This window comes from Rhinolophus sinicus, chromosome 15 (genome assembly GCF_057876585.1).
Source record: "Rhinolophus sinicus isolate RSI-liver-muscle chromosome 15, RSI-T2T, whole genome shotgun sequence".
In the NCBI taxonomy this organism is placed as follows: Eukaryota; Metazoa; Chordata; class Mammalia; order Chiroptera; family Rhinolophidae; genus Rhinolophus; species Rhinolophus sinicus.
This window is the reverse complement of record NC_142515.1, coordinates 120957661-120980199: the sequence shown is the minus strand read 5'-3', so window position 1 is coordinate 120980199 and position 22539 is coordinate 120957661.

The following is a 22539-nucleotide window of genomic DNA, read 5'->3' as shown; positions in this document are numbered from 1 at the left end:
ACTAATAGTAAATATAATGAAGATTACATTTCTAACTATATACCAAGGAGAACCTTAGTTCTTGGTTCAGCTGCAAAATACAATGAAATATGTTACTTTCTTAGTTTATTCTAAATTTTTCCTTTTATTCTCTTTGAAATAACTCTTTTAAATATAAATTGAACTTTCAAATGCACAGTGATTATTCTTACTTATCTCAGATATATTTTCAAAATGTCATATTTTTAAATCTCTAAAATATTCATTATTTTTATATAAAAAAATAATATAAGGAAACAGTATAAGGAAAGCGAGAGGTGTAGAAGCAAATAGGAATAGCCCTAAATTAAGAAATTTTATATTTTCAATTATTTTAATATGAAATTCAAATTAAGGCATTTTATTCATGCTTAAGAGGATCTATAAATCATCTGTCTCTTAGAACGAAAATGTTAGGAATTTGAAAGCAAATAGAGTAGATATTTTAGAAATATGCCCTGGAGAAATCAAACAGAGTTTCTTAAGTCAGATGATTTTAAAGTAGTTGTTTAAATGACATTGTTCTACAATTTGGCCATATGACTTACTGTTTCTTTATTAAAATATTTCCATTAATTTTTATTTGATAGTTTATATTTGTCATTTTTCTCATCTATAAACTCATTAATAGGGTAATATATTACCCAGCATCTTCCCTCAACTCCTCTTATAAGATTCTCTTCAATTTATATATTTGATCTTGATATAAGTACATAATTAAGAAGTAATAGCTCACAGAGAGGGTTTCAATATTCTTTTTCTTAAACCAGGTATTAGTGCCCTGAGGGAGCTAGTCTAAATCTACCAGAGTATTTTTAATTGCTGTGTTTTAGGTAAATGAGTACATTCATCATCATAGGTAGGTAATACCATAATTACAATAGTTTCTCCCTTTACTATGTAAAATATTAAATAATGGTAAGAAAGAATACATTTAAATTCCTAACTTTGAAGTGTGTGATTTCATTTTAAATGTCATCATATGCCTCTTATTCCATATACATCTTATTTCCATAAAAGGTAGAGTATCCACCTGTCACCCAAAATAAAAATTTTATATCTAGATTTCTAGATCTATTGGAGGTAGTGAGATGTATAACTTGCAAGAGAACCGCAGCACAAATGAGATATTTTATAGGATCGGACTATTTTGACTCTTCATATTTACCTAAACAATATCATCAGTCCATCTATTTCTCTTCAACTACACTCATATCACAGATATATGTGCTTCATAGATAATTGATACTTAAAAGTCCTAAACGAATGTATTTATTACATGAAACCTAGTTATATTGCACGGCATTTCTTATCTCAGTTATTTTGCCTGGTACCCAAGTTAAAGACTTCTGACTAATGTCTGACACTTCCCCTTTTAGTCCCACAGCTAATCTGTTAGCAAATCCTTTCTATGCCACCTTGTAAATGTCATTGTTTTATATTTTTCTGTCCTCGTTATCATTGGCATCTTGGTGCTATTGCCTTCAGTCTCCTCATGCTAGTCCACCGATCTGTGTCTTTATTATTTATCCACTCAAAACAAATATAATTCAGTTGGGAAATCCATCAGTGATTTCCGCTAAAAGTCTACATTAGTAACAGGGAAGTTCAGGTAATGTATGTGGCATGCGTCTATAAATGCCATTTTCTGTGTATAAATTATTCTGTCTATTACCACATACCACGGGAGGAATGGACTACTCACTCATATTGCCTCAACTTTCAGGTCAGATATTATATTCTCTAGAAAAACTTTTTTATTATTTTTGGGGGCAGTGACTTTCAGGCATCTGAGGGACACAAAGCCAACATACCAACCCCGGCTTAGCTATCTCCAGACTTTTATATATGTGACACAGATTTTAAAATCTTTCTCATGTAAAACACTGATAACCCAGGATGCCTGTCACCCACAACTGAACTTAATATTAGGATTCACTCCTCAATTCCAAATGATTGCATTGATTTACTCCTATACCATTTTCTTATTCATGTATCACAATGCATCTTGTCTACCTGCCTTTGCGCTTTCTAGCCTATGTGCTCAAAATATTATGAATATTTGAAGAACATTTTAATAAACCATATCTGATTTACCTAGTGTTTTCATTTATTTAAATGTATTTCTTCACTCATTTAAGCATTTATTGAGTGTTATACATTACAATAAGTATGAGGGATAATGATATAAATATAACATAGCCTACCTTTTTTATTGTCTAGCACAATCCCTTATAAATAAAAGGTGCTAAGAAATCCGTATTGCACGAATAAATTGCATGTGCTCCTCAAAGAACTGTGACTCTGGTTATTATAACTTATTTATATTATGCTAGAGGAAATTCAACTCAGGCGTCTGTTACCTACAACTGAACTTAATACTAGAATGCATGCCTCAATTCCAAATTATTGCCTTGTTTTACTCCTAGTAGTATTTCTCATACACTTATTAGAATATATCTCCCTGTATTGCAATTAGCTAAATTAGAGTGCCCTCAATTGTAAACCAACTCAAAATCACGGAGTGAAAACAAGTCAGTCCTTTACAGTACTGTCCAAATTTGGTTAAAAAAAAATTGTGCAAATATCAGGAGAATTTAATTATAACTGTTATGATATATTTCCAAAACAATACACTACAAAATTAAAAAAAAACAAAACACATTTACATGATGTGTAAATTGACATATTAACATTCTGACTTAAATTTCCATTTCAAGAAGTCTTAAATGATAGTCTAATGAAAATATTAAAAGTTGTTGCCAAAATGCCAATTAATAAAGATGACTTTTTTCAATATTTCTATAGAAGAGCTTTTACAAAATTCTCGGATTAGAATATATCCCTTATTAACTACATTTTGTTACATTTTTCAAAATTGGTATATTCTCATTCAACAAACTTGCATTGGTCTTCTATCATAGGTTGGACACCCATGAGAAAGCAAGGTTTGAGAAAAAAAGGTACCAAACTTTTATGATTTGATGGGTCTACGCAAGGCTCCTTCTGAATATATCTCACTTAAAGATCAGCTAACAAAATTATTTTATGATCAAAATGTAAATATAAAAAACATCACTGTATGTAATCATGATTAGTTGTTAGTTAATTAGTAGAATGCAAATTTCAATATTACAATCTTACAGTTACGGATGAATACATTTTATTTACATACATTTAATTGTAGATAAACTGCAGGAAAGAAGATACAACTAATTCACTGAGTAGGGATATTTTGAGCAGTCATTCTTTCTTTTGAGCAACAGCATACTGGGAAACTGAATAAGAGTTCCAAGAGACCATGAGCAGAATAGGAAGTCTTTAGAAGAAGGGAAAAAAAAAAAAGGAAGAAAATAAAACAGGCAGGCCACTCAGAACAAGATGCAATTAACAACTACGGTGGGACTGGCATTAGCTTTCCCCTTTGAATCCTTTGCTATTTAGAGGATTATTTTTCATTTAGAAAACCTGATTATATATTTTAGATTTTTATTAATACTGTACACATAGAATTGTACACTTTACAAATAATGTGCATCTACATTACCTCATTTGATTCTCTTCACAAGCTAAGAAAGTCCATTTACAATCTTGAAGTAAACACCAAGGTTAATGATTTAACCTCCATTTTACATAAGCAAATTACAAAGATTCCAATAAACATTGATCACATACTGTACAATTATTGACTCACTAAACATGGTTATTAAGACCATGTCATCATATTCATTTTACAAATGAAGTTTAATATGAAGTACAGTTGAGGGTCACTGTGAAACAGCGTTTCCTAATGCTTGTGATTCATACAAAACGTCACAAGAATTCAGATGTTTGAGAAGAGCTTTATGGGAAAAAGTAGTTAGAAGGGCAAACAGCAAATGACTATCAGTGCAAATGAGTTAATGAAGTGAGAATGTTCACTTTTAAGAGTGGAAAAACACAAGGAAAAGAAATACACTTCTGTAAGGCAGAGGGGGTGAGATAAGGAGTGGGCTGAAATGTGAGAAGAACTGTAGGAGGGAAAATGTAGCGGAGACTTTAAAAATGTAAGTTGTTTGAACTTTATATAAATGCAGGGAGGAGTGTAATATGAGATGTGAAATTTTAGATTCTGAAATTTTTGACTTATGCATCAATTGGGTACCTCTCCTCTGGCAGGAGAGCTGAAATTCTCAGCTTTCTTTTCAAAATATTAAAATCTTGTGTGTTTTTTTTTTTTTTTGTTTTGTTTTTTTTTTGTAATTGTGGATTATTGCTGAGTGAGGATATTCACCTTATTCACCTAACCATGCTGGATGCCCCAGTAGAGGCTACAGCCTGTTTTCTGACTTACTGAGGGGCATCTGTCACTGGTTCCATCCTAAGACCTTTCAACCCCCACAGCCAAGTCAGCTCTGCCCCACCCCCAGCTTTATTGACATATAATTGACATGTAACCTTGTGAAAGTTTAAAGTGTACCACCTGTTGATTTAATTCACACAAACCTGTATATATCTACACACACACACACACACACACACACACACACACACACACACACACGATCTGTATACGGCGATGTGATTACCACCACAGTGTTACCACCTCCAACACTTTCATCACATCACTTAATTAGCATTTCTGTTTTGTGGTGAGAATATTTAAGATTTACTCTCCGATGGCCATCCACACATCAGAAACACAAGCTTGTTCTCCTCATAAATGGAGAAAAGTAATTGAACAGAACTTTCCATAGCACACATCAAAATTCTGTCACTAAAATTTCCATTCTGAAATTTGGACATGACTGGACTATTGGACAATGTAGAGAATTATTATGAATTTTGCTACTGCATAAATGATGTTCTCGTTATAGAGGAAATACCCTTAATTTTAGTGATGCATCCTGAAATGTTTAGGGATAAATTATCATGCTGCCTGTAATTCTGTTTAAGTACCTCAGCAAAATAAATAAATAAATAAATAAATAAATAAATAAATAAATAAATACACAATTGGCAAATGCAAACAGCTGTTTAGCTAGGTGAAAGTTATATGCATGTTTGCTATATGATTCTATTTAAAATATTTTAAAATATAAATTGAAAATAATCTCCATTCTTGTGAAATCACTGAGCATCTTCATAAAAATCAGTGGAGAAGATGTCTGTGGTGGCAAGAATGGTCCCAAGAATGGTCCTCATCCCAGGAGACTTTTTACCCTCTTGCGAGATCTTTTCCTAATTGGTAGCTTCTTTTTAACCTTTAATTATAGAAAGATCAATTTTCTGGTGCAGATACTTGAACTACCTCCTCTACATTATTATTTTGCTCTTCCTTCTCTGCCTCTCATAATCATCCACTTGCCATATACTATGTTTGTTATAATAGTTGCCATTAAGTTGTTAATGCACTTGTGGGGGGTCATTAATTTATTCCTACCCACTTATGTAATTGTGGCACAATTAATATAGAAAACACTTGCATTTTTATTGCCTTAGGCACTGTGGAAGACTTAAAAAGAATGAAAAATTGTCTTAAATCTTAACAACCTTATAATCTATTTGGAAAAACAAAGAAAATGCACATAAGCACACACATAAAAATTTAACTAATGATTCAAAGTAATATGTAAATATATCAAAGAGATAATATGTTTAAGTAACATTTTAACTATCAGAAATTAGGAGCTTTAGTCCTGGGCATACAGTCTTTGAATCATTTGTGTTAGTATTTCCCACAATACATGATGCAAGAAAAATTGGGGGAATTATTCCAGAAGTTCCCAGTAACTCAACTTAAGTCCAACATTTAAAATATACCATCACTATAAGAAAAGACATGTACAAAAATTCACAGATTCCAGCTAATTCTTCCTTTGAAGACAAATAACAACTTTTCCCCTTTTTTTCTAAACTTTCACTTTCTTTATAAGCCACTAATTAAAGTAAAAATAATAAAGTAATTCATACTCAGCAGCCAGAATCAAGAGAGAGAAAAAAACCTTCATTAAAAAAAATCAATTAGTATCTTGAATTCTTCACAAACAAATTCAATAAAATACATACTAACCCAGTATAAAAATAGATATTCTACTTGATCAACATTCTCTAATAATGACTTTAAATACATAGGAATATCTTCACATCAGTTTTTCTCTTTTTTCAGCTCTTTCTGTTCTCAATACAAAGTGACTTCTTTTTCTTTTTAAGACTTAGTATGTCAACCACAGCCTGCTCCATTATACAAAGATGCCTGGTTACTTGAAAGACTTTGATACATCTGTACTATTCCCTGTGTGCTGACATATGTCTACTTGCAACAGAGAAAAGAAACTTCAAGGATGAGCCCCACTCATTTCAGTAATTGGTATTCCAGCCTGCTAGTTCAAATGGATTATTGTTAGTGAGATAGGCAGCTAACATTAATGTCAAATTAACATAAACTATAAGGATGATGGTATGCTGGAATTTGCATAATTTTCATCAGAATCTAAAGGCTTTTGAAATTGATTCTCAAGGACTAATAAAGACACATTAGTTTACTTTCTATAACATTTTTGGGATGCTATTTAAAATGTCACATTCTAATTTTAAGTCAGTGATCTGCAACTTAGGATAATGGACATTAGATGAATTGTAGACACAAATTAAATAATTTATGTGAATCTATAAAATCTCAAAGTTATTAATCAGCCTGTGGAAAAGGAGCACTGTTTCTTTGACATATATATACATATACACACACATACACACAAATACGTACATACATACGAGTCTATGTATATATTCATTTTACATAATGCTACTCAAATTCAACTCCTTGTTAACTTCATTCTAGGAAATTCATTGTGTATATTCTCAGGTGCTGTAATGCAGTCTGTTCGATGCTTCAAAGTCAAATGTTGATGGCTCTATTCCAGATTGTTCAAAAAATCTGTCATGTGTGATTTAATTTGAGAAGGAAAAACTTTTGAGAAAGTTAAAAGTGTTTATATTTTGAAATATTTTTCTGTTATGTCAAAACATAGAAATGCATGGATAAGACACATGGCACCTAAGCAAGGACTGTGCCCATTACTGCTCTGTTTTGTCTTTGAAGTTGTTCCTCTATACAAGATTACCTGTTATCACCTGTGGTGTTGAAATATGAACTTCTCAAAGCATGTAAACTTGTTTCTCTCTAGGTGTCTCATCTGCTTAAGTTCTGCATTCCCTAACTATCCTCCATTTGAGATCTATTTTGCCAATCCCGTCAGGTTATCAGTATACCTACTACTATTTAAAATACCACCATACGAGAGCATAAACTGCACCATGTTTTTGACCATGCCCCTTTCATTTTTTGTCCCATCTCTTTCAGTAAAACCCTGGAAGATAATCAGAATTGTTCAAAATGGGAAGGAGGATTTCATATTCCATGTACTCATCGTGTACTATTAACACATTATTACAAATACTGGGGGTGCCAAAAAATGTATACAAGTGGACACTTTGGTCAACGTTGCTCGAGCAGTAGTTCGCTGTAATCAGAAGTGTCTGGACACTGATGTTAACCACTTTGAGCACCTCTTGTAATTGCAGAAGTCAAACATGATTTGTATTCATCTTTTGTTAATGGTATATATTGAATATTACAATTTTAATACAGTTTTCCTTTCTTAAAATGTGTATACATTTTTGGGCACCCTCTGTATGTTTTAAGATGTCATCAATTGAATATATGTGCAACGTGACTAAGCAGAGCTTTGGCTTTCCCTGAACTAATGAAGGAAGAGAAAAACTAGATACGTGTGCAAGTTGTAGACAAGTTAACTCAATCAAGAAAACCTTAGTATCGGCAAGTTAGATCACAGACATGGCTAGACATATTATCAGTAATTATTTGCTACTATAAATATTTATTTTGTTATTAATAATAAAGGAATAAAAGCTTGTATAGGCATAGCTGAGAGGCAGTTTTATTTAATGGAAGCAGCTTTCAGGACAACTTCTTTAGATAAAGAGAAAAAGCATTTCTAGTCCTAGCTCCCTAGTTTGATAACTGAGCAACCCTGGTCAGCAGTATATTGTTTTCCCATTCTTCATTGTAAAATAGAATAAAAGAACTCTCACCCGGCCTACTTTCAAGAGTTATTGGGGACCTCTGGCAAGAATCATTTTCCATTTCTCATTCTGATGTCACACACATATACTCCATTTTGAAAGAGAGAAGGAAACAGATTATTCAATAAATGCAGAGAAACTAACAGTGTAGAAATTGAGATGCCAGAAAGACTTGCAAAACTATCCTTTCTGAAGGGGAGGGGCTGCCCCTGGAAAGCAAACATTACACTTCTTGTTTTCAGCAATCCTGCTACACATCATAGCGCAAAAATCAAGTAACTGCAGTGAGTACTGTATTAAAGATTTTGGTTCAGAGAGGTATGGAGGCCAAGGTCAAACATACATACAGAATATTCATTTATACAAAAAGTTATACAAAAGCATGGTAAGAATGTTAATAGTATGAAGTGAAATGGAGAAAGAGGATGAAGACTTGTTAATTTTCATTTATTAACAATAATAAACTAATAGAAAATATCAGAAGTAAAAATATCTTTAAAATTTTAATTATAAAAGGTATCAATATAATAAAAATGCTAATACTCAAATATCAGAACTATGTGCAAGAATAAGAAAAGGGATAGTTACATGTTAACTGAAAATATAACAAAACAAAATTATGACATAACTTCACAACAATAATGCAATAGCAGTAAAGGTGAATCACTTAATTCATTTTAAAAATTAGCTTCACTTTAGATCTAAGAAAACACAAACTATGCGTTTTTGGAAGAGGCATGTGTAAAGTGTGTTATAAAGCTAAAAAATAATATCATGGGAATGTACAAACAAAAAGAAAGCAGGATCGTGATTTTAACTTCACCCAAGTTAGGATTTAGGCTGGCGTCCACTATGTGACATAAGAGGAAGCTTCTTGAGGCTGTAGTCTGCAATTCATACTGAAGAGAAAACAACACTCATATCTTTGTAGAATATAGCACAGTAGTAATATTAGTAAAGCAGAAATTACAGACATGCACAGAAACATACTCAACATAAAGCAGTAAGTTGGAACATAGAATATTTTAATTAATATGTAAATGCCAAAATATGTTCTTTGACAAAGGTCAACCAACAAGAAAAATTTCTTATTCACCTAATCAAAAAAAAAAAAAAAAAAAAGTGTGTGAACATATATGAAATAACAGAAGTGGTCATAAAAATAGGTTTGCTTTAAACTATGCAAATAAACTTGAAAATTTGTTTAAAATAGATAATTTCTAGGAAAATATAACTTCCCAAAACTGACCAAAGAAGAAAATAAAGTCTATACATAATAATTTCCATAGAGAATACAGCCACAAAACAATGCAACAATAACCAAAACTAAATGAAACAAACTGAATCAAAGGGATCAGGGAGTTTTTTGGAGGTAATTTTAGTAAATTTCTAAAAAGCAGATAACTGAAATGCTATGAAAATATTTCCTGGGAGAGCTTCCAAATTCAGATCATCAACTGAATATATATTAATACTAATAAAAGACAATAAGTTTACAGAAACTGTAATAAAATCACAGAAACATCGCTTGACAAATATTGACCTGAAAAATCAAAACTAAACGTATTTTAGCAACATATTTAAAAAATAAATGTAACATGACCTAGTGGGATTTATTCCAGGAATTCAAGCATGTTTCGATATTGCTAAATTGATATAATTTATCAAATCAATACTTCTATACAGATATCAGAGAGTTTTTATAGGTAATGAAAAGTATTTGAAAATTGAACAGTTGGTTTTTTAAAATAAAAATTAAAAGAAATAGAAAATAATGACTATTTTCTTAAGATGGGAAAACAGATCTATCAAATTCTCAATTCCCCTCTTAACAATCTAAGGTTTGTACTTGAGTGTCAATCAAAACAATTAGAAAGGAAGTAAATTGCATGAAGTACAAAAAAATAGAAAAAAACAAGGAAAATAAAATTACCTATGTTTGTAGATTATACAACTGCATATCTATAAAATGCAAAGGAATCACCTGAAATCAATCCCCAAAAATAAGATAAAGCAATAATGTTTTAAGCACTCAAATTTAAAAACAGAAACAGCTAGTGGTCCTTATATAGTCAACTGCAATTTAGAATTTCCAACTACGTAAAAGAATGATAACAAATAACAAATAATAGCAAAGAGAATTTAAAAATACCTACAATTTATATACTAAATAGGAAATACCTAAACTCTATATAAGGAATAATTTAACAAACTACTGAAGGAGACAAATGATGTGCTAACAAATGCAGAATTATATCATGTGCTTGGATATTATAATGATGATAATTCTCTGCAAGTGAATTCATTAATAAAACATCATCTTTTTTTAAACTAGGGGAGTCTTTCTAAAATTCACATGGGAAAATGAGCAAAGAGTATAAAGGAGAAACTCAAAGGAAGAAGTGCGAAGAATGGACATTAGCCATGCGATGCACTAAACATATTATAAAGTGTCAACATTTAAGCAGTATACTAATAGAGGATGTGTAGGAAGACAGATGACTAGAATACAAGACAGAGTCCAGAAATAGGCTGAATGGGTATGAGCTCTTTGTTGTAATGGAGCCATCTTAAATCAGGGAGGAAAAATGGACTATGCAAGAAACTGAGTCTTGACAACTGTAGCTATCTGGGAAGGAGATCTACATGTATGTTAACATGATTTACAATTCAGGGGTAATAAAAGGAAAAAATTGTTAAATTGGTCTATGTTCCACCCATCCCTTGAGTCATGAGATTTCCAGGAAGATTGATAAAGTGTTAGTGGTTCTTATTCATTGTGCATGAGTTATTACAAGAAAAAGATGAGCTGAAAAAATACCAGCCCCAATGTCAACAAGCAGAATTTAGCAGAAATATTAGGTTGGTTGAAAAGTAATTGCAGTTTAAAAGGTTGAAAGTAATTGCAAAAACCTCAATTACTTTTGCACCAACCTAATAAAAAGCGACCAGAACTTGCTAGGTTAGAAAAGAAAACTAGTTAGCATATCCAGGTACTTAAGCCAGGAAAAGATTGTCAAAGTCTGCAATGGTTTCAGGGTAAAGATTACGTCAAGAGTTGGGCTGTAACATCCTTTGAAGGGCCTCTGAAAGAATTGACACATTGCCTAGCGGACATTTTCAAGTGAATAAAGGAATTCTTGGAATCTTTAGTATTTTTATCTCACAGCAGGCTAATATGTCCATTGCATTTCTACTCACACATTGACTACTCACACATTTCTACTCACACGTAAGTAGAAAGACATGCCTTAATAAGCATGCCGTATGTTACTTTTGGTGGATTTTGTTGAATAGAGTTTTGCAGTGGGCACAAGTTCCCACAGCCTGGTCTAAAAATGACTGAGATTGTTCAAAATGCAAAATGACCACTGTGATCTCACCTTTAAAATGCATGCATCAGACTGAGAAAGCAAAAATACCTCACAGGACATATATTCAATGTTCTCTTTAGAAGTGTCCAAATAGGACAATAGAAAAGGAACAACTTCCCATGGAGCTAAGTTAAGTACACTAGGGAGACAGTCCCAAGTTAAGGGCCTAATCAAGGAATAGTAACCACCTTCAGAATGACAATTCTGATGAAACCTGGATTTCAGAATTGTGTAAGACTGCCCAGTCTTCCTCTTTTCAAATGGGACGGTCCATAAGAGTTACCTGTGTCATCATTATACACTGTGTGTTTGGAGGGGTAATTTGTTTCTTTACCTCTTCAGATTAAGAGGAACTGCATCCAAGCATCAGTTTCCAGACCTAATGTGGACCTTGAGATCTGTATGGTCTCTGAGTGTGATGATGTGATTCAATGAGAATTTGCTGGCTTTGAGGAAGTCAGTGTATTTTGCAAAAGGCAGGGATGTGAATATTCTGATCAGGGAGTAGAGTATGGTAGTTAATTACAAAAAATAACTCCAATGCTTGATCCTTTCCTCTGCCCATGCCCTTTGCAACTTGACTTTGCAGTTCTTCCAAAAAGCGGTAGTGTTTATTTTCCTTCCCTACACATCTCAGCTGAACTTGACACATGCTTTTGCAACATAATGTGGTAGAAGTAATGGTGTGCCCGTTCCAAGGCTAAGCCATAAGAAATATCACAAGTGTCTATTCTCTCTGTCTTTTGTTTTTCCCAAGAAGACGTGCTTGCACTCATTTCTTGATGGGTGACACACATACATGAAAGCTGATTCAGGCCACTGTCCCAGCGGAGGCACCAGACATGTGAATAAGCACACTGGCAGCTGACTGGCAGCCGACGGCAGATGTATGAGAAAGCCTTGTGGTGATCAACTAAGATCAGGAGAACCAGTAGGCTGATATATAGACTGGTGAGCAAAAATAAATGTTGATTGACTTCTGCCATCAAGTTTTGTGTTTGTTACCTAGCATCACTATGTAATAAATAATTAATACAAGATGTTTCTATTGAGGGGGTTCAGTGTGATGATAATAGCTATTCAGGCTCTGTGGTCACACAGAACTTGTTCGAATCTTTATTCTACCAGTTCTTAAAACATTGGAAAGTTACCAAACTTCTTTAAACCTAAGTTTTCTTGTCAGGCAAATGATGAGGATAGCTTATAGCAATACCATCTACCTAAGGAGAGTTGTTTTGCTACTTAAATGTGATAATGTACGAGAAAACTATACAGCAGAGTAACCGGCACATGGTAGGTACGAAATAAATTTGTTATTATTCTTATATTATTATTATTTTGAAATATTGCAAACTATTTCTCTATTTTAAAATTATAAAATAATTTTAAACTGAATTTAAGTTTAGCATTAAAAATGATGTGATATAAACAACATGGCAGAGTTATGCTTAGAATTGCATATTTTTTAAAATACTTAAATGGAAAAACAGGCTCCATGAAACTGTAGTTTCTGCAAGGGCAAAGATAAAGTTACATTCAGCTATTTTATCTCCATCACTTAGCATATTTGCTGCCAGACTGTGGTTGCTTACTAAATATTTGTGAGATTAAAACTGCACATAATAACGTGGTACGAGGACTTCCTGTTTTGCTGCCATCATATTGAAGGTTGAAGATGTAATTAATGTTAGCTAAATATTAATTTTAATTAAGTAACTACATTACCGTACACACAGTGGACACTCAGTAAGCATTTGTTGAACTGACTATGAAATCAAACAGAAAAATATTCAAAGGTCATGAAAATTAGATAATTAGCTTTTGAGAGGTGAATAGGGCAAAATGAATTATTCAACACAGTTTCTGTATTTCTAAATAACTATTAATAAATGATTTATCAAATGTAACAAAAACCATAAATATGTACGTAAACACTACTCATAATAAACTCAAGTTTCCCATAATTTAAAGATTATGTAACAAACTTAAAAAAAAAACATATGCTTAATTTTCTTAATATCTAATATTTTTTTCAGGAAGAAAAAAAATAAAAGAAATTGTTGAAGACCCTTTTATTTTTATTGTCAGGCATTATAGTACATGATAAAGGAAGAAAATGAGTGAAAAACAATATTTTATTTAAAGAAATCATAACATAGTCAGAGAGACAAGTACATAATCAAATAATTATAATTCTGAAAAGTAGATGCTGTATTACATAACCAAATTATATGGAAGCATACAATACGGAATGACAGTACGAAAGAGTGAAGGGGCAAACAAAGGATTTCTTTGCTTAATAGGTAATGTTTAGTTCATTCTACAAAGAAAACTGGGGCTTACCATGTAGAAGAACACAGACCAAAACTACTGTTCTAGACACTGTGTTTTCCCAAAAATGAGACCTAGCCGGACAATCAACTCTAATGCATCTTTTGGAGCAAAAAATTAATATAAGACCTGGTATTATATTTATTATATTATATTATATTGTATTATATTATATCCGATCTTATACTAAAATAAGACCTGGTTTTATATTAATTTTTTGCTCCAAAAGATGCATTAGAGCTGATTGTCCAGCTAGGTTTCATTTTTGGGGAAACACGGTAGTAAATATATTTGGTGTTATTTAATTGCAGTTTCTTATATGACTATGATAAGGCTGGAAGATGTGTATTATTACCTTTGTGTTTTACGTACTAAAATATTTAAGAGGAACTACAATTTATATATGTTAAAGAATTAGAAATTAACTTCAAAGCCTTTGGGCTTGAAGGGCAATTCCCATTTCATTATCTTAGGCCAGAGAATATATACAAAGGGTTTACAGTGTGGAGCAACAATACTGAATGCGACTGGAATAGCAAATGCACATTGCAAGAGGAATTATGCAGGGATGGCAATGGCTGAGACTGTAAATAAACGTAAGCAGATATTTGGCTATGAAGACCATGTACACTATTCTAGAAGGGTTGGAGTTTTCTTTCTGGAAGTGACAGAGAACAATTGAAGAAATGCAGAGAGGTATATATGTACATATATACTCAATTTGTATATTAGAAAGAGCTTCCCGTGAGAGCTGAGAGAAACATTTGAGTAAGGAAACTCAGGAGACATGATTGGGAGTACTAAAGTTAGGTAACTAATAAATAGCTAAAGAGTGAGAAAATCAAGTCTTTACTCAAAGTGGCAGTGGGTTTACAAAGGAAAGGATAGAATTTAGCGGTCTTTTACAGAATGAATTAACAGCATTTGTGGCCAACCTACAGGGCTAGTTAGGATATAATCACAGCTATCAAGGTGGACTGAACAGGTGTACTGTGCATTAGTAACAGAGACACAGTGAATAAAAAAGGAGAAGCAGATTTGTAGATAAGACGCGGGATTCAGTTAAGGGTTTGCTGTGGTTGAGATGACTGTAGACCATTTAAAGTACGACTCTTACTAGGAAAGCATAAATTTGCTTAGCTATTCATGCTAACCCTGTTCTTTAGTGCACTATTCACACACTACATGTTATACTCAAATGTAAACTGGAAAGCTGAAAACTATGAGAAGAGCAAAATGAGCACCAAAACCTGTAAAATAAGTATTTCATCTCAACAAAAAGTTAAAAATGAAATATAATCAGTGACAGGGAATATAAATTAATTTTCTAATAATTTGTAACTAAGGAAAAATCAGAATTTTAACAATAACAAAAAAAAACAGAGTTGGGGTAATAAAGAGTAATTAGGTGTCCTCAATATCATATTTTCATTAAGAGAAAGACCAAATTGTCTTGGTATTTTAGAAGAATATCTATCTTTACCTTTTATTCACATTTCTTTTGTTAGTGCAAACAAAGCATGATTAGATTTACATTAGAATGTATTATGTCCAACCAAATCAATATAAATTTTTAAACAAACAGAATGTTTAAAATTAAGACATAAGAAGAATAACAAGAACATGTTTTTTAAGAGAATCAGAGAGGATAAAATTAATAAAATCTGCATATTGCTATAAATGTAAAGGTTAAACTCGCTTATTAGAAGAATGTTCTCAAATTAGGTCATAGAGCAAAAGCAGAAGAACAAAATTAACAGGACTCGCACATCTACAAAAGAAATGACTGCGAATGATTAAAGGAATCAGGAAACAAGTGACTTCTGTGATCTGTCACTTTGATTTCTACCTTGATGAACTTATTTTAGAAGCAATGTTGTGGGCTTTTTTATTCAGCCAAAAGGAAACACTCATTGATAAATTTTGTTTTTTAAATCAAATATTAGTTTCCATAATCCTCAAAAATTGTTTTGCATATACTTTAATAATGTTCCACGCTGGCTTGTGACTCACAATTGCATCCTTTCTCTCATAGGACAGACCTCAATTTACTTATATAATTATGTCTACCTTCATATTCTAGTAGTTCAGGGACTGAAGCTTGTTTCTCTCCTAAACCACATTCGTTCAACTTGGAGCTCCATCCCATCACACCTGGGCTTTCCTCTTTGGCCAGGCCCATTTGGATTGAGATTTTTTCTTTGTCTTTTGATTCTTGGTGGGCTTTCAGCCCCTGATGTTGCCTTTCTAATTTCCCGTGGTTCAACACCACAAAATTCAGAACCAACTCTTTCCTCAATATTGATTTCACTCACAGCTCTTGCAATCCTAAATAGGTTTCAATTCTGGTACACCAATTGTCTTTAAGGGGAGATCAATAGAAAGTGATTATATACGACAGTTTCTTACAGCAACTTATGGCAAAAGATAAAAAACAGAATGGTTTACGAAAAGCACTTTTATGAGAAGCTAAGCTAAAAATTTCATTTGGTCTGCATAGCTTAAAAATAACACTTAAAAAATAATGTATTACATAGTCTTCACATATGTAAAAACATCACTTTTTTAGTCAGTTTTGTAAATATTGAAGGTATTAGTCTGTATTGATTATGGGACCTAAACTTATTACTCTGTGCTACTCTGCGTTTGCTATAAAAAAAAATCACAAGAAACTTAATTCCTCCAAATCCATGCTTAAACTAGGAAAAGAGTCGGTTTCTATGAACACAAATACTGACGCAACTCAAGTAACCCTCTCATTTGTTTGCCTATTTATTTATATGGAAACTTTTAAAAATGAGTAGAGCACTCAAGATTGAGAAGACAGATACTGTGATTCCAACAACTGACTGCCCTGGACACAATCAGAGCCACCACATCCGGCCACTTCAAGGTCAGTCCATACCCATGACAAGATGTGCTTCTTTCTTTTCCAAGGACAACTTGGGCACATGCCTGACTTCTACACCCGTTCTCCCATTCTGTGTCAGGTTGCAACACTGTAGTGGAAATGACCTCTATCAATGCACAGAGAAAATGAGTATTCACAAAATTGGATAATTTGGAATCCTGTTGTCAAAGTGTTTTTTTCTAAAAAAAAGTACCACTATATTAGAACATTACTACTTTAATTTCAATACTGATTTTTAAAAATTGTTTAATTTGGCTTTTTAGCATAACTCTCAGCAATAGAGTTTTTTATTACTTTTTTTAGCTTATTTTTTTGTTTGTATTTTTTGTGTGTTTATTTTTAGGCATAGGAGAATTTATTGTATGAAATTAAAATGCTTTTTAGTCTCTAATGTTGGTTAAAATTTTAGGGAACATCTGTTTTTTATGATAGTCTGATGAAGATTATATTGTGGACACTGTATAATAGTTATTTTTACTTTCCTTATAGATTCATGGTTAAAAAAACAAAAACTATAAATATAAAGAATTATATATATATATATATATATATATTCATTTTAGTGTTTTTGTTGTTGTTGTTGTTGTTGTTTTAAACAAACTTGGGTGAATATACTTGCACAGTTTTATGGAAATAATGAGCCTATTTAATCTTAGATTAACTGAAAGAAAGAAAGAAAATGTGTTCATTGTGGAGGTTATTTAGAACACTTTAAGCAAAATTATGCATTTAAAATAGCCAAAGTACTAAAAAAATAATAATTTTTTTAAGAATCCCCACTGTGGCCTACGCTATATTCATTTTTCTCCTTCTTTCTTAACGGAAACCTGATATTGTTTCAAGTGTCAATGTGCTCATTAAGAAACTGTATTTTCCTGATTCTACTGCTGTTAGGAGTGGTCATCTGAACAGGGTCATTTAGATATAAACGGAATTTACCCATAAAGCTCTTTCAGTGAAGAAACTCGGGTAGCATAAGCTGTTTGTCTTAATTCACCTTATGTCCTCTTACCTAAAATTTCAATTTGATACCACAGGGAAATGCCAAATCAGTCACCATGAAGCATTGAGCATGAGGTTAAAGCCTTATGCTCAAATGGCTAAGTGAGGAAACAGAAAAATTCTGCATCCTCGATGATAATTTAGTGCTGCAATTCCAGATCCAGTCTGAATACCTCTAGCCTTCTTATTACGTGCAAAAAATATAATCACTTACTGGTTTAAAACCATTATTTCTATTAGTTCACAGCCAAAGTAGTCTTATCTGAGAGAACAAGGTCACATCATAACAACAATAACAGCACCAGCAAAATACGAAACTCTATGCTGCTAATGCTAGAAAGGCGAGGTTGAGGAAAACAAGAAAAAGAAAGTGAAACAGAAAAAAGACTCAGAATGATGTCTGTGTCTTTGTTACTAGACTTAAATGCAAGGAAATTGAGGTGGTGGAAGAAAACAGTATTCACAATGATACAAAGCACAGTATTAGGGTTTTTTGTTTGTTTGCTTTGTTTTGTTTTGGTTTTTTTCCTTTTTAAAGAGAAAGGTAAACTTACCAAATGCCTACAAAAATACAAAGAGAGGAAGAAAATTGAGGCATCATCAAAAATAAAAACATAAAATTAGCAAAGTTAATTTTTTTTATATAAATTACACAAAAATGTAAGAATAGGTTGTTTCCTTTTTTTGAGTAGACAATAATCAGCTACCCTATTTACATGTCTTAAAATTTCTAAAAGAAGTGCAGCTTAAAAACCTTGTCATTCAAATTGAAATAATTTTATTGAATAGGTCAGTATCTGCCTAAATAACGACAATGAGATGATATTATTTGTAAATTAATATTTTCAGCATAATAAACATGAGCCTTCTAGCCCAAAGCAAATACAAAAGGTAAATGATTTTACAAACAAATTAAACTTAATGAGCATTATGTCTTACTGAATAGTGTCTTCCTCATTTCAAATTTTGATATGGAATTAAATATGGAGATAAAAACAATTATTTAATCAAGTTGCATTCTCATATATGGGTATTACTAAAGTCTGAATTACTAAATATGAGCAATGCTGTAAATGAATTTAAAACGGTAATGGTTCTGATCTGTTTTTGTCATGTGTGCAAAATTGAAAGTAGGCTAAATTCATCTTAGTTTTTAATCAACTGTAAGCTCACATATTAAAAAATAATGTTAGTCATCGTTGTAAAGTATCATTGTAATACAGGTTTTTCTAAGTGTGATTTATCTACCTGCTACAAAGCTTAGGATAATTCAACAATAAATAAAGAAATATTTTGGTTGATTCCATCTTGGTTTTATACTTGCAGTAAAAGATCCAAAGATTCCAAAACGATCCAAAAAATACAAAAGGTCCAAAGTTGCTCAAATGTTCATAATACAGTGCTGAACCACATTAAGCAGAATTGTGTCTTGAAATGCTTTTACTATATTTTGTAATTCATTCTTATTTCATTTAATCAATCAAAGGGAGCATATTAAGTATAAGGAATATACTTAGAATAAAAATAGTTCAAGAAAGTTAATTCATCATGGTGATATTAGTATATTATATATCTTTAAAAGAAACAATTTTAATATTGTTTATATCTGGAATTAATTTCATGAAAATGGAAAACTATGCTCTCCTATTATATTTATAGAACAATCTTTTCCAAAGAAAAACTAATTTGAAAGCTTTAATTTCAGACTTAAAACTGTGCTAGCATGATCCAAAAAAATGTGCTACCATGATCATATACAATAGGTTGTAAATGACAAGAAGGTTGATGTGACAAATATTGCTACTGACGCAGAAATAATTGTTTTCAATGTTGAGAAGTCAAAGGACAAAGTTAAAAATTTATTAAAATTTTGTTTAATCTAATGAAGAATGACAAATACTTTTGGAAAGCAGTTAGCAGAAAGTATCTACGGCACTTGACTATTAGAATTCTATTCAATATCTAAAACTAAACTTGGAAACAAGAGCTGTATTTGATAGTGACACTTAAAATCCTGAATTACACCTCATTCAAGAAACCTGATCATGATTCACAGAGGAATCTGCCTTATGTATGGAACAGATTATTTGATATTCAAACATTATCATTTTCATATTTCAGCATCTGGAGGAAAATCAAATGGATCTCATCCTTGTGTGAAAAATGTAGACAATCTTACAGTCACAAACATAAGTGTATGCAAAATATCTAAATTAGTCTTGAGAACTGTTGGAGAAAAATAATTTAAAAATTTCAGCTTAATAAAAAAAGCAATGCAATTTAGAATACAAATCAATTAACAATGTGTGTGATCTATGCAACCAAATGATCTGTTGAGCTTTCTAAAAGATAAGACTTCCCCAAGCTACATTAATACAACTTAATGCCTTTTCCAGAGAATTACATTTTAAGCAATATAAACATGTAGTAAAAGACATTAAGATAAAGCCTCTATTTTAATGGGGAGAAAAAAAACAAATGTTGGAACATCCTTTTATTGAGACTAAATGATCTACAAATAATTGATATTAACTTGCTCAATCTATATTTATATTGGCCATATTCTAGTCTGACAAATGGCAACTGAAATAGACAGCAGTAAATATCATGCAAGCCCCATTTTCCGTGAAAAGCCAAGTGAAACTCACATACAATATTATCTACTATCCTAATAATTACGTTGCCCGAACTGAAAGAGAGATGAAATCAGAAAGGTTAACTTTGGATATCAACTTCTAAAATTATAAATCAGAGACTTTGAATTTAGAATCCCAATATTTCATTCCACAGCTTTCCAGTAGAGAAATTTGAGACCAAGTAGAAAGGACAGTCAGTGCAAAATGTTATTAAAATTTATCAGTACAATAAGGCTCTTGATTACCAATAGCTAGAACCAGTGGACAGTCAAAGTGGACAATATCATAAGAATGAAGGAATCAGCCTAAAGGTAGCATTTTGGCTACTGTAAGCTATATTAACATAAATTCAGGGTTTCAGTCCTTGGTTAAAGGAAAAGTCTCCCACTTGGCAAAGTGAGGGAAAAGATGCATGATTCTGAGAAAAAAACAGAAGGTTAATGAGAGAATGAAACTATCATGACAGTCTATTTGGCCAAAAATGGAAGACATGGAGATTAGTATCAATGACCTAAGAGAGGATAGATTTAGGTTTTTAGGGGGTAATATTGAAACAGTGGTTGCTGCCCTTCTAGAAACATAACTGTTTTTCATATCTTAGTCCTTTTATTAGTGGAGTAGGGAAATTAGGAATTAATAAATGATGTTTCATGTGAATTAATCTACACACCATTTGAAAGTTACTGTTATTACTGTAGACAATTTCAAGTGCTAAAGGCTAGGTAATACTATCAACAGCACAGGTCTAATATGTTCCTATTTTGTTTTAGTTCCATCTGTGACCTTAACCACTGTACTACACTGACTTTCTGAAATCAGGCTTCTAGGTAGGAAGTTTAAGACTAGACGTTCCTTCCTGGGAAGAGACAGGAACAACTTAGTAGACAGGGGAAAAGAGAGCAATCTCTTTTGCTTGGGGCAGAGAGAGGCTCTGCTCTCTTCTTTCCCCACAAGTTTTACTGTTCTCTACCTGCTTTATTAAGATAAACTAAAATATAGATAAGAAAGAGAAAAGAAGATAATAAAAAATTAAGAACCACAATGAAAAATAGATAACATAAAAGGGAAATAATTAAAGCAACGCCTAAAGGTGATAAGAAACTAGGTAAATAAGTAATATAAGAACAAAGTAAACATGAGATAAAAGAAGGCTTATAAAAGAGTAAGAAAAAGATAAATCAACTAAACAATTAACTGTGAGATTGTGAAAACAAAAGGACTAAAAGATTAAAAGGAAAAGATAAATATGAAAAAAATTTAAATGAATTAAAAGAAGAGAATAAACTCGGGCATAAAATACTAACTGGAATAAAAGAAAGAAAATAGAAATACTACAAGTTCCAAAGTTTAACACAGGCATACATTAGAGTGCTTAGAGCAAACATTGCTGAACGTGTTACGCAGATGCCATGCCAAATTGTGCTCTGGACACTGAGGGGACCAACCAGGCAGTGTCTTCTTTGGTTTAAAATCCCCTGGGAAACTGGAGGGGAGCTCATGACCATTCTATACTTCTCTGACCTTACTCTCCAGCCCAATCTGTGCCCGGGATGCTAATCAGCCCTCTAATTGCTTCCAAAGAATTTTCTACTGGGTACCCACAGGCACACAAATCCGTTTTCCTTGGGATATGTTTTTCCAGCCAAGTACTAGTCTTTTGCCAAGAGGAGTTAGCATAATGCCATTGAAGCATTTATCAGAGACGATGAGATGCTGCTCCCACTAGCTTCAAATGTTCAAAATGTGCTGGTTTTTTGGTGAGTCTCATTAATCATTCTAATTATTATATCAATCATTTTCAGAAAACAACCTACAAAATTATGCATGTACACATGCTCTGTCTTACACAGAAGAAAAATAAATAAAGGCATGGTAGAATAATATGGTGACATAGTAACCAAACCTTTATTTTCTCCCACACCACTCCTCTGTCTATCATCTCTCTTTTTTGTCACGAGGCATGCGACCAGTGGAAGCTGTCAGAGTAAGACATGAGAACATGTATGAGAATCATTTAACTTCTGAGTGAAAACACTGTGTATATAGATTTAAGTCTGATGCATTTAAGAAATAAACCAAATAGTGAAAACTCTTGTGATAATCACTGCTCTTACTTTTCCTAAATACAAATAGTCACGGAACTATGGAAGAGACAGACATGGGAAATTGAGGAAATAAGAGC